Source organism: Anas acuta, chromosome 3 (genome assembly GCF_963932015.1).
Source record: "Anas acuta chromosome 3, bAnaAcu1.1, whole genome shotgun sequence".
NCBI classification, from domain to species: domain Eukaryota; kingdom Metazoa; phylum Chordata; class Aves; order Anseriformes; family Anatidae; genus Anas; species Anas acuta.
The window spans coordinates 69,299,037-69,315,075 of NC_088981.1; the positions used below are offsets into that span (position 1 = coordinate 69,299,037).

The 16,039-nt window shown below is 36.0% G+C and overlaps 1 long non-coding RNA gene across 1 annotated transcript in view; it reads left to right on the plus strand.

The window, feature by feature from the left end:
* Positions 1-14,394, plus strand: part of LOC137854367 (uncharacterized) — a 53,039-nt gene extending 38,645 nt beyond the window's left edge. Inside the window, exon 3 of the long non-coding RNA XR_011095110.1 lies at positions 13,437-14,394. This is a non-coding gene — a long non-coding RNA (uncharacterized lncRNA). The remainder of the gene's footprint in view (positions 1-13,436) is intronic.
* Positions 14,395-16,039: the final 1,645 nt, after the last annotated feature.

A 16,039-nucleotide genomic window follows, 5' to 3' on the forward strand; every position in this document is an offset into this window, starting at 1 on the left:
GTCCTACAAGTAGGGAGCATGAATTAAAGCAGTAAAACCAAGTTACAGGATCTAGTAACCCTTGCAACTTCTTGAGTTATAGTCCCCGTTCCCTCACCTGCACTATCACCAAATTCAGGTAAAGCCAAATACAAGCTTCACAGAAGGAACACTTCAGCTTGAAGAGATAGTCCACAATGACAGGGAGCAAGCTGGGTGGGTTAATATAACTGATCAGCAGGATTTTAGACATTTTAGGAAACCTTGCTGCCACTTCAGAAGGCAGTGGGTATCCTACAGGTTATGTGTCATACCTTCTAGCTGATACTTTCAACAGATTCAGGAGTCACACATTAAGGTAATGTTTCAGGTAAGAGACAAAGCTCAAAACTTGGAACTCTTCAGTGAAATCTCTTTTCTTTTCATGACATGAAGTGTCACTAAGAAAAATAAGCATATCTTCTGGTTCAGGCTTTGAGGAAATATTTGCAGGCTTCAGACTGTATAGTGTTTTCAGAGAAAATTAGCGTCTCAAACCGTACTGGTAGTCAGTAAAGATTGTATTTAATAGAGAAATACGTCCCTCCTACACAAAATGGGCAGAACCAAGAGCCTTACAAAATCACCTAGATTATCACACGAACATTTAGGTGGGGTTGCAGAAAGCTTTGGTTTATTATAGATCTGAAATAAAAGTCTGTTCTGCATAAATATGGCACAAATAAAAGAATGTATTGGTACTCCTGAGCACTATGAGGTAATTAATTGTAATTAACTCTGCTACAGTTTAAAAGCTTTTCATGGGCAGGGAAGTGTATGTTTAGAATCTGGCAGTATTCACAGAATCATCACTTAAATTCATTTTTCATTAATAATGGTATTAGAAAAGTTTTTTTTTTCTTTTTTTTTTCTTTAATAATGGTATTAGAAAAGTTTATCTGTTAAATTGAGCATGAAAGAGATATGTAAATCCCAACAACATTCACTTTTTTTTTTTTTTAACTTCTGTGATTTTATGACTATAAACAGTTTCAGTTTGTTCAGCTTCTGATCTTCTCCCAGACATGATGCATTTCATCTTACAGATGGCTTTTTCAAGATCCCTTAAGAAGCACTGTCTTACAAAGTTGAACAGTACATCAAGACTTTTTGAATAATATTTGTATTTATGTCAATAGCATGATGTTTTCCACAATTGCACATTTAATTCTGCATGGATATACACATATATTTAATTTCTGGTGATATATTAAAATGTTTGATGTTTATCTGAAATGTCTAAGTATAGTATCAGTTTGTAGAGTCAGTTACAATCACTGCTTCACACACTTTAATGTAAAGCTGTTGGATTCACATCTAATGGAAGTCCTTATCTAGGAGAGGAAACAAATGCAGACCAATGTGAGATGAGAATTCAGTCTAATAATGTCTTTCAACTACTGACTTTGCCAAGTACATAGTAAAATTCCTATAAGCCACCAAAACGACAATTGGGAAAACTGTCAAGAATGTGAGATACAACAAAACTTATTTTTCCATCTTTCATATACATTGTTGACATTAACATATTAAGTGGATACCACAATTCAGTAGGTTTAGTCCATGTCATTAGTCACAGTAGAGCCTGATGGATGTCTGGCACTCCTCCAAGAGACAGGAGAGTGAGAACACTTTATGCCCGTATTCTATTTACCCACGCTCAATTAAGGCAGTGAAACCACTTCACCTCAGGTGCTATGACACCACAGAGTTTTTAAGGAGTCCACCCTCAAATGGAAGTCTCTTTCCCACTAGCACTCCTAGCTTGAGTAATGTCAGTATATTTGTGTAAGTGGCCATACAATCATGCCTTAGAAAAGAGGCTGATTCTCCACAGCCTCCAGAGTCACCCCAGAGGACTGGAAAAAATGGAGGAAGCAAGAGACAGTATGGAAATCATAAGCCTTCTTCCCAAGAGCAGCCCTCCTTATATTAACATCTCATATTATTTGCACATCCTCTTAGCTAATGCTTTTTATTGCTAACATTTTAATTCACTAATTAGCGAGGGAAATACTCTGAAAGGCCAGATACTTTTTACACTGTTTCCACTTCATAGAATTCCATTTTGTCTCAGTAAGCTGAAGAGATAAAGGTTCCTCCCATTCGTGCCCCCTTGCTCTCCCTACCTACGAGCACCATGTTTGGTATGATGGAGTGGTGTTGCTAGGCAGCATTTCTGGGGACGTCAGTCATGAAACTATACAGCCACTGATTTCTGGCTGAACTTACAATAAAACTAGTTTTTGTTGATACACATTTCCAACTATTGCTGCATCTCCAAAGAGTACCAGAGATAATAGGAGTCCATCAAGCAACATGTCAGGCAAACTTGCAAATGCAGGCAGTGTTCAGATGAAGATATCCTCCACTCCTTTGTCTTTACAAAGTACATCACTCATCATATCAAAATGCTCCTGAGAGTCTGAAAAACAACAATAATTTAAAAGCAAAAGTGCCAATTTGCTATACAACTCTTACAGTTTACCTTTATAGCAACTATCCATCACATCTCAGACATCCGCAGAAAAGAAAATGTGAGCCACTGTATGTCAGTCATCAGACAAGCTTTTCTGTCATGCATGTCTGACTTTTTTTTTTCTCTTTTTTTCTCTTCTTTTCTCTTTTTTTCTCTCCCTTTTTTTTTTCTTTTTTTTTTTTTTTTTCTTTTGCGTCTCTGTCAGTATTGTTGTTCTCTATTTATCTGCTGTGATCCTGAACTTCCTGCACTGTGTGCAAGTCTGCATTGAAGATCATAGATTTCACTCCTGCTTTAGGCTGACCTGCATTCCCCAAAAGATTAGGCAGACCAAAATGCAGTCTTTAAGTTTCTGGGACACGTCTGAACAACAATAAGCTTCATGAAGATGAAAATGCGTTAGCACAAGCTCCAGTTCTTGTCAGTCTGCTCTCGTGGCAGAGGCTGTGAAGTAGCAATGTCACTGAGAGGCATGCACACCGCTTTCTGATCTTCTGCCAAGTTGTATTTGACTGGTGGTGGCTTGCCTTTTAACAGCTTTAGAAAATAAGAGCACAAAAATCCTGTCAGTGCTGTTTTATTTACACCCAAAAGGGACCCATTCCCCATTGGAAGTAAGTAAATAAATAAATAAAGCCCAATTAGGTAATGATCAAAACCTAGACGACAGTTCAGCTCTTTTGTAGAACACAGATGGGAAACAATAGATTCTTGCAATGCAAGCTCTACTTACCACATTTGAATACCTAATGCTCACTATTGATGTAATTAATGAAATATTACAGGTTAAATTAAGATGGGACTCCCCAAAACTCATCTGCAAGAATAAACTCTGTCCTAGGGAATACTTAATGACAGTAAGAGCTGGGATTCAACACCAGGTTCAGTCACCTACATGACAGGAGGTCATATAAAGGAGGTCTTCATACATGCTAGATGTCTAAGCTCCTTACATAGTCATGGAGATCTAGTAAACCCAGGCCACAGAGCCTAGGGAACTCCTAAGTTCCGTATAAAGTGGACACCTGCATTTAGACAGCCAAACAGCTCTCAATAATCACATTAAGAGGCATAGTTAACATCCATTATTTGTTTGTTTGTTTCAAGCAACAAGTTTTTAGGAGTTTCAATGATGGAATACAGACACAGGATGATACAGAAAAGGGAAAAGAAAGCAAAATGTGATCACATATGATTATATTTGGATTTTATTTTTGAGTTGTACAAAGTTTATTAATGACACAATTACTGTCAATCAGGAAATTATACATTTAAAATTCAATGACAATGATTCAATAAGGAAAGCGTAGTATAAGAAACATAGGAAATACTAATAAACAGCTACAAAATTATAAACACCTTTCTGTAATTAATCCCAAGACCCATACACAACTACACCCATGCTTACAGAATTACATGCCCTCCCCATAACATTATCTATATGTCAATCTTTCACTCAAACTAACTAGTTATGACTTTGTTCCTAGACCATCTAGACCCTGCTGAACTGTTCCACACAAAAGACACCCCCACCCTTCAGCATTCACAACCCTATCACTTAGAGAGTACAACTTAGCACTCACAGGTTTCAGATAGGTCAGTACAAGGAAATGGTGAAACTCAAAATGGGAAGAAGTGCCTCTGACACTGTGCCAACATTGCGCCCAAGTCTGGTGTCTGCCTCAGATCTGCTGTCAGGTGTCCGTTTGGCACTAGAGATGATACTAGGGGACCCATGCAGGCAGCACAGCTGAGTTCCCAGCTGGTAGATCTGTCACCATCCCTCATACATCCCATTCTCTTAATTTCCAAGATACCTCTCTTCCCCATCTCCAGTTGCATGCAGACACTGATATCTTTACCCATTTTTTTTTTCTAGACAAGAACTCCGCCCAAGGAAGTGAGGTAGATAATAAATTTTAATTCAAAAACAAGACAAAGCAAACAAACAAAAAACACAAATACATCACACAGTTGTTGTACAGGTCATCTCTGACATCTTAAATATGCAGTTTCTGAGGGCACCCTTGACTACAGCAAATGAACTATCAGAGTCCCAGCTTTAGACAGTCTGTATTCAAGTTACTACTTTGAAAAGTTCATTGAAACTTTTTGTTCATTGATCCCACACAAATGACATTTCTTCATTGCCCTGCCTCTGGTATTTAATATCCCTCACTGGTTCCATCAATGTGACATCTGACAGCAACTGGTAGACAGCAACTATACCTCACCCAGTTTAGGGAATAGTGCCGCTCTTTGGATCCTTCTTTCTCTTATGTTCACAAAACACCTTCATTCCTCCCCTCATAACTCTGATGTCTAACTGAACATGTTAGGCCATAGAGACACTTCTCCATGCCTTTTAGTCCACAACACATTGAAGAGTGGGTTTTCCTAAACAACGAACTGCCGGTCTATTCCCTAACTGGTATTTAAAGATTACAATTTTAACCAGTGATATTCCCATGTCAGTGTAAAAGTCCCAATGCTGTGTGCTTCTGTTCATGAGCATCCTTAGGGAACTGCTCAGAGGGCTACACCTCACCAACACATTGAGATCTTCTTTGTATTAGGGCTTCAGGTCAGCTCTCCTAGGACCAGATCCAGCTGTGAAGTGCCGAGAGGGGCTGGCAACTATCAGTTTCCAAGGGCAAATCCTTGTCCACTTCACCATAAAGCCTGTAGCAAACTCACTGTTTGTCTTCAAGACAGTCTGACTGGAAATGGATGGGGAGCCTTAATGGTTCTACTACCTTTATAAAGGTGGATGCTTATATGTTACAGCAAGGCATCTTAACACATACTTTGAAGAGTGTGTAAATTAATCTATAGCTAGAAGTAGCATACTCCCACTACTGCTTTCTGAGGCTTTCTGAAGAGCAGTGTTTAGTCAGAGCTTTTAAAATCACTGACTGAATTATGGTAACTGTTATTTGGATTTGTCCTCCCTTATACTTTTGCCATTTGGGTAGTGGCTAGGCAAAAGAAATAAATAAAAATAAAATTCTAAGCCATCCTCTGTTGTCTCACCTAGTAGTGATACCACATCACTTCCCTCATCATACTCTTTCTGAAATAAACACACTTATAAAAGTTGCAAAGTATTCAGAATGAAAAAAAAAAATAATCAGTAGAACCAGATAATTCTTGTTTTTCACTCAGAGAAGAGCACAAAACATTAAATTATTCTGCAAAAGAAAAATGAAGATGGTAAGAAAGTATCAGCAACAAGAAGAGAGAAGACTGTAATAACCAAAAGCTGGAGAAATACTGATGTTAATGTAGCACTATTTTTAATAAATGAGACAAAACTTCCTATAGAAACAATCTAACTTATAGGATGTTTGTCATGAGAGTGTGCCAATCTCTCATAGATATGACCAAACTCCTGTGAAACAAAAAAGCTACAGAATATTGCTTAAGAGGAACACCTGGAAACCCAGCTGCTGTCCTGACAGGGAATGGGACAAGAGGAATGTGTTATAAGACTTTGGTTGGAGAAGCTCCCACTCAAAACAGAGGGATGAAGGCATGAACAGGGGACAACACAAAGTGAAAGTAAACAGGGAAGGAAAAAAATTGTGTTTAAAAAAAATCGACTGGTGTTAAGAATTGAGATTTTTAAACTTGTCTTGATTTCCTTTAAAATCCTTATTTCTAAACTTACTAAATTTGTGTATGGTTTTAGAAGACACTGCTTTGATTCTATACTTTCTGTGCTTTAAAGCCTTAAAGGACTATCTTGGTTTATAGCAGTGTGTTTGGGAAGAGATAATAGGAAATATGAAACAAAGAGTTATCTCTTGTGTATCCCCAGTTGCAATAGTATGTGATCTATCTTTCCTATATTTGTCAGGGTTTATCAATGACAGATCAAGGGTATGATAAATTTTCAAGGCCCGTGTTAGAACACTGTGGGCTACGTGGCTGATAGTCCTCACTCCCAAGGAACAGAACAGATAAGGTTGTGCAAATATCTGTGATATGTACCAAGGTAAAGTCAACATATTTACCAGATTGTAGATGTGTACTGGATCATGTGAAAATTATTCTTTAATCTTGGAGATGTGGGGTTATACAATACTATTGTATTCAATTAAATTTTAGAACAGGGCTATAAAGAGAAGAAATGATGAACAAACACTGGTTGGAAACTTAAAAACAGAGTATCTGAATAACACCTTAGGCTGCAAAATCACATCCATCAACCAGAAGAGGTTTTAAGTCTTGTTTTAAAGCAATATTCTAAAGAGGTAGCAGCCAGCATGAACATACATATACTAAGAAATAATAACAATAATAAAGAAGCCCTTAGAAATATCATCTGAAAAAAAACAAAAACAAAAACAAAAACAAAAACAAAAACAAACAAACAAAAAGTAAGCAAGTAAGTAAATAAATAAATAAATAAAATAGTACCCATAAATTTACTGTGTAGACACTGCAGACCTCTCAACAGGAATTTTGAATATAATAAATGACAAACCATTATTACAAATACAATCTGGTAGCCAGACATGTTCTTTTTATGTAGTGCATATGCCAAGGTGTGATTTGAGCACTGAAGCCATCCAAATACTATCTCTAGACACAGTCTGTCTAGGGATGATATTTCTGACTATAATGGAAAATTTGTAGATGACTGCACAGAAAAGAATTAGCAATATTTCTTTTAATACAAAAAAAGTAAAATAGATAATTGTATCTGAGTTTAAATTCAAAAATATAAATGTTATATATTTGATAAAAATACATAAAATAGAGTAAACCCAACCACTTCAGTTCAGATTCAAGTCTTTTGAATTTCTGTAGAACTTGCTCGTCAAATTTGCAACTATATAAATAGATCGTATTTGCATGAATGTGAAGTTCTTGCTCCATTTCTGCCTAACTGTAGACACGTACTGGCGTACTGGTTGCTATAGCTCATGTGAGGAAGCAGCAGGGGATGCACTATTGGGCAGGATGAACCATGAACCATGTCCTTTCTTTTGGGGTGCAGCATCCAAGGTAGGGACAGCATATGTTGGTAGGGACAGCATCCCTCAGTGGTCCCAGGCAATACAATAGATGAGTCAGATCCCAGCCAGGAAATCCATACAGAATGAAAGGAGACGGGCCCTGAAACAGGACTGGAGGTAAAATGACCTACAAGGTCTGGAATCAACACCAGAAAAGCAGCTAGTGAGTCAGGATAGCAGAGACAGGGGCAAGCAGTGTCTTAATTGTACAGGCAGTACTACTAATTGTATAGTAACATCAAAATAAATTTCTTCCATGCACACAAAATTGCTGATTGGAGTGAGTGGATCTGCCTTGACTAGCCTCACCTGGCCCCCATCAACTCACTGTTTGCCAATTGCATCAGGGTTCCATTTAGACAAAACCCAGGAATCTGGTGGGCTTTCACTACCTTGGTCCTTCTTGGGTGGTACACCCTCGTCAGGGTGGTCACTGTTGCTGCCTTTTTGATTACATTCTTGTTTGCTTGGAGCAACACAATATTGCTGCTCAGAGACAAAATCCTAATGCTCTGTAGTGTGAGGTGTCTGATTGAGAGTGCTCTGGTGGTCACATTGCTGAGAAATATGAGTAAAGCTGATCTAGCCACCAAGATCTCAGCTACCAGGGTTGTCGAATCACAGTTTAGAGGGTAATATTGGTTGTTGGGAGACAGCTAGACTAGATTAGCTCAGAGGTCTTTTCTAGCATTAATGATTGAATGTATCTATGATCTTAGAGAATCTGCTTATAGAATCCATACATATAATTGATATCTACAATAATTAACCCAGGAAAAGAAGAGGTCATGCTATTCATTAGCTGCAGAAAAACCTCAGAAAAATTCTTGATCGAATACTGTTTAGCTATTCACTAAAGCTTAAACCTTCATCTTTTTTTTTCAAACTAATCTACAAAATTCACTGAGTTTTTCAATGACTTTTGTAATGATAAATTCTTATGTTAGTTCATGTTTTTAAAACATAGAATCATTAAAGAGTTAAACATGTATAGTTAGTTAAATGTGTATATTTGGAGATGTTGACTATGCATATGTATAAATTATATGTAAAATGTTATTTTCAAATTTAGTACATCTGTTACACATAAAACATATTCAGTATGTCTAGTTGTGATCTCACTCTAAAGTATTCATATATTTTTGTTAGCAATCTTCAGATGACCATAACACTTCAGCTTTGTAAGAATGATTAATTTAATCAGACTCTTTGTCTCCTGCCAAAGTATTTGTGTTCTTAAACTCATCATGAATATTTAGCTTAATAAAGCTCTCCAAGAAAGTCTTGTTTTGTCTGGTAATCATGTGGGGAAAAGAAGTGTCAAAATGAGTACCAGGTACTTATCTTAATTATATGTCTTTTGCACTAGACACTAGCTGAGTTAACTAGTCACAAACTGGTAATATATAAGTAATATGCAACAGTTTTCTATATTCCTATTGAAATACATTATTTAATTGCACACCATTAGTAAACTATTGATTACACAGGTACAATCATGATTCTTTTTTGGAATTACTTTTTCACTTACGCCATATATTCATCATAGTTGGTGAAAAGAGAGAGATTAAGATGGCTTTATTAAAGTTATTATAGTCTTACATTTTCCCTACCTGCCCTCTATGAACTTTGCTTGTGCATGCCTATCAATTCTGAATCTTTAACTCTTCTAAAAGAGTCATTGAGGGTTGCCTTTATATAGTGAGGAAGATTAATGGGCTATGTAATGCATATCCTTATTTGTTGGAAGCAGAAAGAAGCTTTTTTTGAGATGACAAGATATGTCATCGTCAATAGAAAAAGAAAAATTTGCATATAAGAGAAAGGTTAGGATGTGGTTCCTTAACTTCTACACACGTCTGCCTTTTGAGATTTTCACGGTAGAGTTTCATTCTTATTTTTGCAGAGTTTCACTCTTTTTGTAGTGTATTTTAAAAGTAATAAGTTATGCAAATATATATATATTAAATATATACTGATATATATAATATTTGTATATATATAGAGAGAAATCATTATATTTCAGGTGTACCTGAAATGCAAAGGTACACTTTTTTTTTTCTTTTTTTTCCCCACAAAGGTACTTAATATACTGCACCTGAAACACAATGATATATAATGACCAGGATGAAACTATGAAATGAGAGCAGAATAGTTCAAGACTTCTATATCACCCAACTTTTTCTCCTGGTAAAAGATATTTCTGCCACATATTATCTTCCCACTGTAAAATTAAGCTCATGAAACTCAGAATGTAGCGATCAAAAAGTTGAAACTGGTGTTCTCTTCTGCAGTTCTAGTGAACAATTGAGCAATTCTAGTGAACACAGGAAATAATACTGGGACTGACTCCCTTCCAGAACAGTGACAGGAGCTTCATTAGCTAAGTAATGATGGTGGGCATGTAGGAGACACAAATGTCTTAATTTTCTCTTACGAGAAAATAGGCAGATGTCCAAGCTATGTATTGAAATATTTAGGTGAAATATTGCCACTGCTGAATTCAGATTACACATTGGTCTCAATGCAGACCAGATATTGTCCCCTTTGGAAATTCTGGCAATAGCTTTATTTCAGTTAAATGCCTATTAGTTTGCACACACAGAAATCAATATAACTGCAACAAAGAACAGGGTCCTTCACTTTTTATTTTTTCCCCTCACTTATCTAACGTTTCATCTAACAAGCAGATTTTAGATGACAAAAACTATTTTGCTTTCATGAAATAAAATTTGTACATCTTCAGTGCAGCCCTTGTATTAAGCATCGCTAAGTTCTAAAAAGTTGTTGAACCCCAGGTGGAGAAGTGAAAAAGCAGAAAAATCTGTATAAAGCTACAGGACAAGCAAACACTACAGTATTAGCTCTCAGAATGTGTTGTTTTCCAAAATTAATTGTTGAAGAAATCAAGAAAATTCTCACAGAGATATCTAACCTTAGGGAAGGGTTTCTAATATTTACTTTTTAATACTTATCATACATACATTTGTACTTGGATCTCCTCAGTTAGTTAATATACTATTTGGTTTAGTGGGGACTGTTAGCATTAGGTCAGAGGTTAGACTCAATGATCTTGAGGTCTCTTCCAACCTAGAAATTCTGTGATTCTGTGATTCTGTGATTTATGATCTCAAAGAACACAAAAGTGTGGGAGAAAACAATACCAGGATTAAAAAAAAATAATAATTTCATAGGTGTCTTAATAATAAGTACTATGAGACATAGCAGAGCACAGATGACCAGATTATCATCTTCATACAGGACATCTAGAAAAGGAATTTTCCTTAGATATGCAAATGATGAAGCAGGAACCATTTAGCTACTTTGTGTGCAACTCTTCTTAAGTGAAGGGGTAAGGTGATTTCTCAGCTGTGAAGATGTATCCTCGCAGTTTCAGCCTGGGTGATTGATTGCTTCCTCTGACAGCTCTTTAACTACAGCTTTGGAAAGGCTTAAAGATTGGAAGCTGGTTTGTATCTAGCCCACTTATTTGTAGAATAGGATCCAAAGAATATCCTGTTAAGAAATAGAGCTTTCCTGACCTGTCATAAAACATGGCAATTGAAAACAGATATCTAGTTGGAGATCCTTTCTAGTGCTAAGAGATCATGAAGCATGGTCTGTCCATGGAAGACTACAGGTTATATGGTATCAGTCATCTTATTTTAATCTCTGTAATGTTCAGAAGGAGCAAAGTCAAAGTATAAAGAATAACACAAAAATGTTGTAAAATGAAAATTCTTAAGTTGGAAATAAACTGTTTAATGGAATTATGGTACTAGTGGGAAACTACAAAACAAAATGATTCTCAAATAATTTCAATAATTTTGTTTGTGTAATATCTTTAACAAAAATATACATACATACAAAAAAGCTTTTTCTCTTACTCTTAAATCTGCAGTTTCATGTCAGTAAAATCTGTAAGTACTGACATTGTCAGGTTTAATATGAGGTTTTTCTTCCATCTTTTTTCTTCCATTTCTTTCCATTGCAGACACAAAATTAACTGTGTGAGCAAACAAACTGGTTGTGTTAGGAACTGAAAAGAATGATACACCATTAGCACCTAGGGAGATGTGTTTCCAACAATAGTCTTAATGAGGTGGCTTTCCTTTGAAATTAGCCTGACCTGTGGGTAATTGTTTTACACCAGTCCCAATGTTAGGAGCAACTTGACAATATGTTAGTCCATTAAGACACAGTGTAACAGTCATGTTATGTGTTTTCAATTAAATGCATGTTCTATAGATATAAAGCTGTAGCATTGCTAAGCCTGAAGACTTTCAATTGTTTTGAGAATATAGGAATTTCCCTTTTTATCTAGACATAAGTCAGAAGTTCAGATATGTCCAGGTTATAAATTTGGATTGCATGGTTAGAAAAGAATGGGTAGAAAAGCAGCGAACCAGAGGAAATGGGACTCTTCATGCTGATTTATCAATCCCCTTATACTTGTGCAGCTTTCCTCTCTCTAAACTGTCCCATTGTCTGAAAAATAATAGTGAGTAACTTTATCTCTCTTCTACAATTGCCATAACTATTCTTTATCTCATATCCTTACACTGCGATAAATTTTACATCTTTGGTTATATGAACAAACATGATGTGATTATTATTAAAACCGCAACACCAACCCATCTACTACTCTTATATTTAATAAGGCCTACCTCAGAGCAATATATTTTGTATGAAAAAAAAACAAACAAACAAAAACAAAAACCTTTTTTCATTTTGCAATTTTTATTTCCAGACATGAAATGTCTAAATGAAACATTTCAAAACAAGTCAGTCCAGCTAAGAATACTGCACTCTGATATTTAGATTTCAAGTTTGAAAAAAAAAAAAAAGGAAAAAAAAAAAAATAGAAAAAAAAATGAAGTTGCAGATTTGAAATTCATTGGAACACTTTTGAATAGTATGTTTCAATACTTTTGAACATGATAACTTCTGTGTTCCCTCAAGATGCTAGTCACAGATTCTGAACATTACTTTTCCTCTGCAGTTTTGGTATTTTTGCTGCCAGCTGTACTGCCTGGTATGAGGTTATGGATGAACTTCTCACTGCCGCTTTGACAGGTTTCAGGCAGAAGAATTGTGCCACCAGTTCTCTTCAGGCCATGCCACACAGCAACAGTTGACACAGATGGAAATTATGGCCAAAATGAGGATGGAAGTGTTTTAGAACCCAGTTATTAAAGAGAAAATACAAAAAATACATTGCAAAACATTGCTTGATTTTTTTTTTTTTACTGGAAAAATTCCAACGGGTAAAGAAAAAAACAAAACAAAAACAAACAAACAAACAAAAAAAAAACCAACAACAACAAAACACAACAACAAAATAACAACATGGGTACAATGTCTGAAAATTCTCTTTTGAATATAACTCGCTATTTTGTAGAATTATAAAAAATAAACTGAAATATTTTGAACAAAAATGTGGCTCTTGAAGATGAGCTTCACTCTTGTGTTCATTTTTTAATTTTGTTAGTTGGACACTAATTTATGTGTAAGAAAGGAAAGCACTAGTTTGAGAAATTTCTGTCAGGAATTTGATTTATGCTTCGGTTTTATTTAAGATGCTATACTCAAAGTCATTATCCATAGCTAAGATTTTCAAACGGATCTAAATAGGATAGATGATAAAATCACTTTAAAACACGTCATCATTATTCTGGTTAGCTCCTATGAATCTGTGTTATATGACTATGTTTCAAAAGGCAATGTCCAGACAAAACTTAAAACTTAGGACAGCAGATGCGTACACATAGAGCTGAAGTACCAATTTAAAAAATAATAATAATAATAATAATTTGTTGACCTTGTTCATACTACCTTAGATTGCCAAGTCTTCTCAGTGATTTTTTTTTCTTCCCAAAAGAAAACCTCACTTTTTTTTTTCTTTGAATTCACAGGAAAGAAAATTAGATGAAATTTCCTGGTGCTTAAAAGAAGTGCTGGACCATCACAAGATAATACTTTCTTCACAGAAGAAAGCAGAAATATATATTTCCTGTTTCTTTCATAAGAGATTGGATTTTTGTAACACCACTTCAGCCAGATTTATTGGAAAACCTCCAAACCACTGGTAACACTATTTTTTTTTTAATATTTTGTATTCTCTTGAGCTAGCAAATACCTAGTTGTCATGTATACAGTACATGTAGAAGTAGTAGTTGATTCAGTTCAGTGATAACTACATCAGCCTGTTGTACAATAATAAACCATACCATCCAGAGTTCTACCTTAATCCTAGGTCAATATTGTATCTCCCAGTGACATTACAGAGAGTTCCAAGGCTAAGAAATACCAGTGTTCATAGTGTCCCACACCATGGTCTCTTCACAATGTGGATACATTCTGAGTATTTCAAGGATGTATTTATATTTAATTTGATGTTAAACATATCAGAAATATTTTGAACAGAATGTTCATGTGAATTCCTCCTTCATCCAGACTTCTTATTGTTAGCTGTCAGTGAGCAGTAAGAAGATGAGAGGACTCTAGTACACTCTACTACAGATATGTTGAGATGATTAATAATCATGCTCAGAAGCAGAATCTGCATTTCCCCTCCATTGCAGAAGATATATGTCCTGCATATGAAGAATTTACTTCTCGGTTCCATATTCAATACAGCTAACTTTAGCAAAGTCTTCTGCAGTTTCTAAAAATTTGTGTTAAACTAAAAGAAAGGTACTCCTTTTTCTTTCAACCATGTAATCCAACTTAAAAACAGTGGAGGAGATTTTGATTAAATTTTCTAAACAATATCACCTTTCAGAAAGGTAGAGACATGAAAACTTTTAGGGAGAATAATGGAAGTTTTGGAAAACTCATTATAAATTGAAAAGAGATTGTAATATTAAATGCTATTTAACATAGACTTTAAACTCTGGAAAGCTGTGAGTAATCCTTACTCACATAAGTCATTTGTATACCATAAAGAATGAATGCCACCTCTTGTAAAAAATATAATGCTCTGTTCAAACTTACTACATTATTTCAATGTGTTTTATTTATTTGGCAGATTTAAAAAAAAAAAAAAAAAAAAAGTCATCTGAATGCAAATTAGCCTAAAAATATGTCAAGAATAGAGGGTTTTAAAGTACCAACTTGGAGTTCTATGCAGGAACCCCCCCCCTTCCTCCCATCCATTGTTTGCACAGATTGAAGATCCTGCTCAGCCTTTTCTCAAGATGAACAACCCTGGTTCTCTCAGCCTTTCCTCAGATGTTTCAGTCCCTAAATCACCTGTGTCCCTTTGCTGGATTTGATTATGAGGTTCATACTGCTCATACTGTTCATATAAAGAAGTTGAAGAACTTTTTTACCGAAAGGGTTGTTAGGCATTGGAATGGGCTGCCCAGGGAAATGGTGGAGTCTCCATTCCTGGAGGTCTTTAAAAGACATTTAGATGTAGAGCTTAGTGATATGGTTTAGTGGAGGACTTGTTAGTGTTAGGTCATAGGTTGGACTCGATGATCTTGAGGTCTCTTCCAACCTAGAAATTATGAGATTCTGTGATTCTGTGATATCAAGCTGCACACTATTATTTGCCAACATGGTCTACCACTTTCTCACTTGAAAGGAACTCTTTGTGTATCTCCGCCACCATTTCTAATTTAAATATGTCTTTATTATGTTGGTAACCCTGCTGGCAAAGAAGGTTTTACTCCACTTGATTCAGTGTATCCCCTCTTTCCAGCAGTCTCTGATCTTCAGCAAGGGTCCTGTGGTCATAGAAAGCAAGACCCATCTGCTGACACCAGCTGCATAGGAATTTTTTGACCCACAGAATATACCCATTTCCCCTCAAACTCTTCCTCTTCACCATCAGGATCAAGAAGACACCATCTGAACCCCTATTCCCTTCACCATTTACCCCAGAGCCAAGTAGTCATAGTTAATACATTCCAGGTCTTTCCTGACATTATTATCAGTGCATATATGAAAAAGCATATATGCAGGGGTCGGCTGTTGTCTGAGTGATGAAAAGCTTTGGCAGACTTCCCACTATGCTCCAGACCCACCCCTAAACAATTAGCAAATATGTCCCAACAGGTGATGTCATCAGTCTGCACCTCTGTCCCCTGCAGGAAGGGCACTGTTGTCACTTACCACTTATTCCTTGTGCCATCAGCCATCTCAGAAAATTCACTGGAGGGAGATCCCAATGCCTTCTTCATCATTGCCAGTCTGCATATGGAGCATTCTGGTATTGTCATCCAATCAAATTTAATTAAATCAGACTAATTCTGAACAGTCGGATTGAAGGAGTAAAAGAAAGGAAATGAAATGGTGAAGAAGGAATTGATTTCTTGTCCATATCTCACCAAAAGCCTAGCATCATTCATCACTAGAAGAATCAGAATAAATCAGACAAGGTCAATCAAAGACAGAGAAGTAATGATTAATTCATAGGGAAAATCTTATGCAATGGAAAGCCAGTAACAGCACTTTTTTGAGTCTCTAAAGTCATGTTCTAGGTCAAGGTCTCTTCAGTGTGAGGGTCATG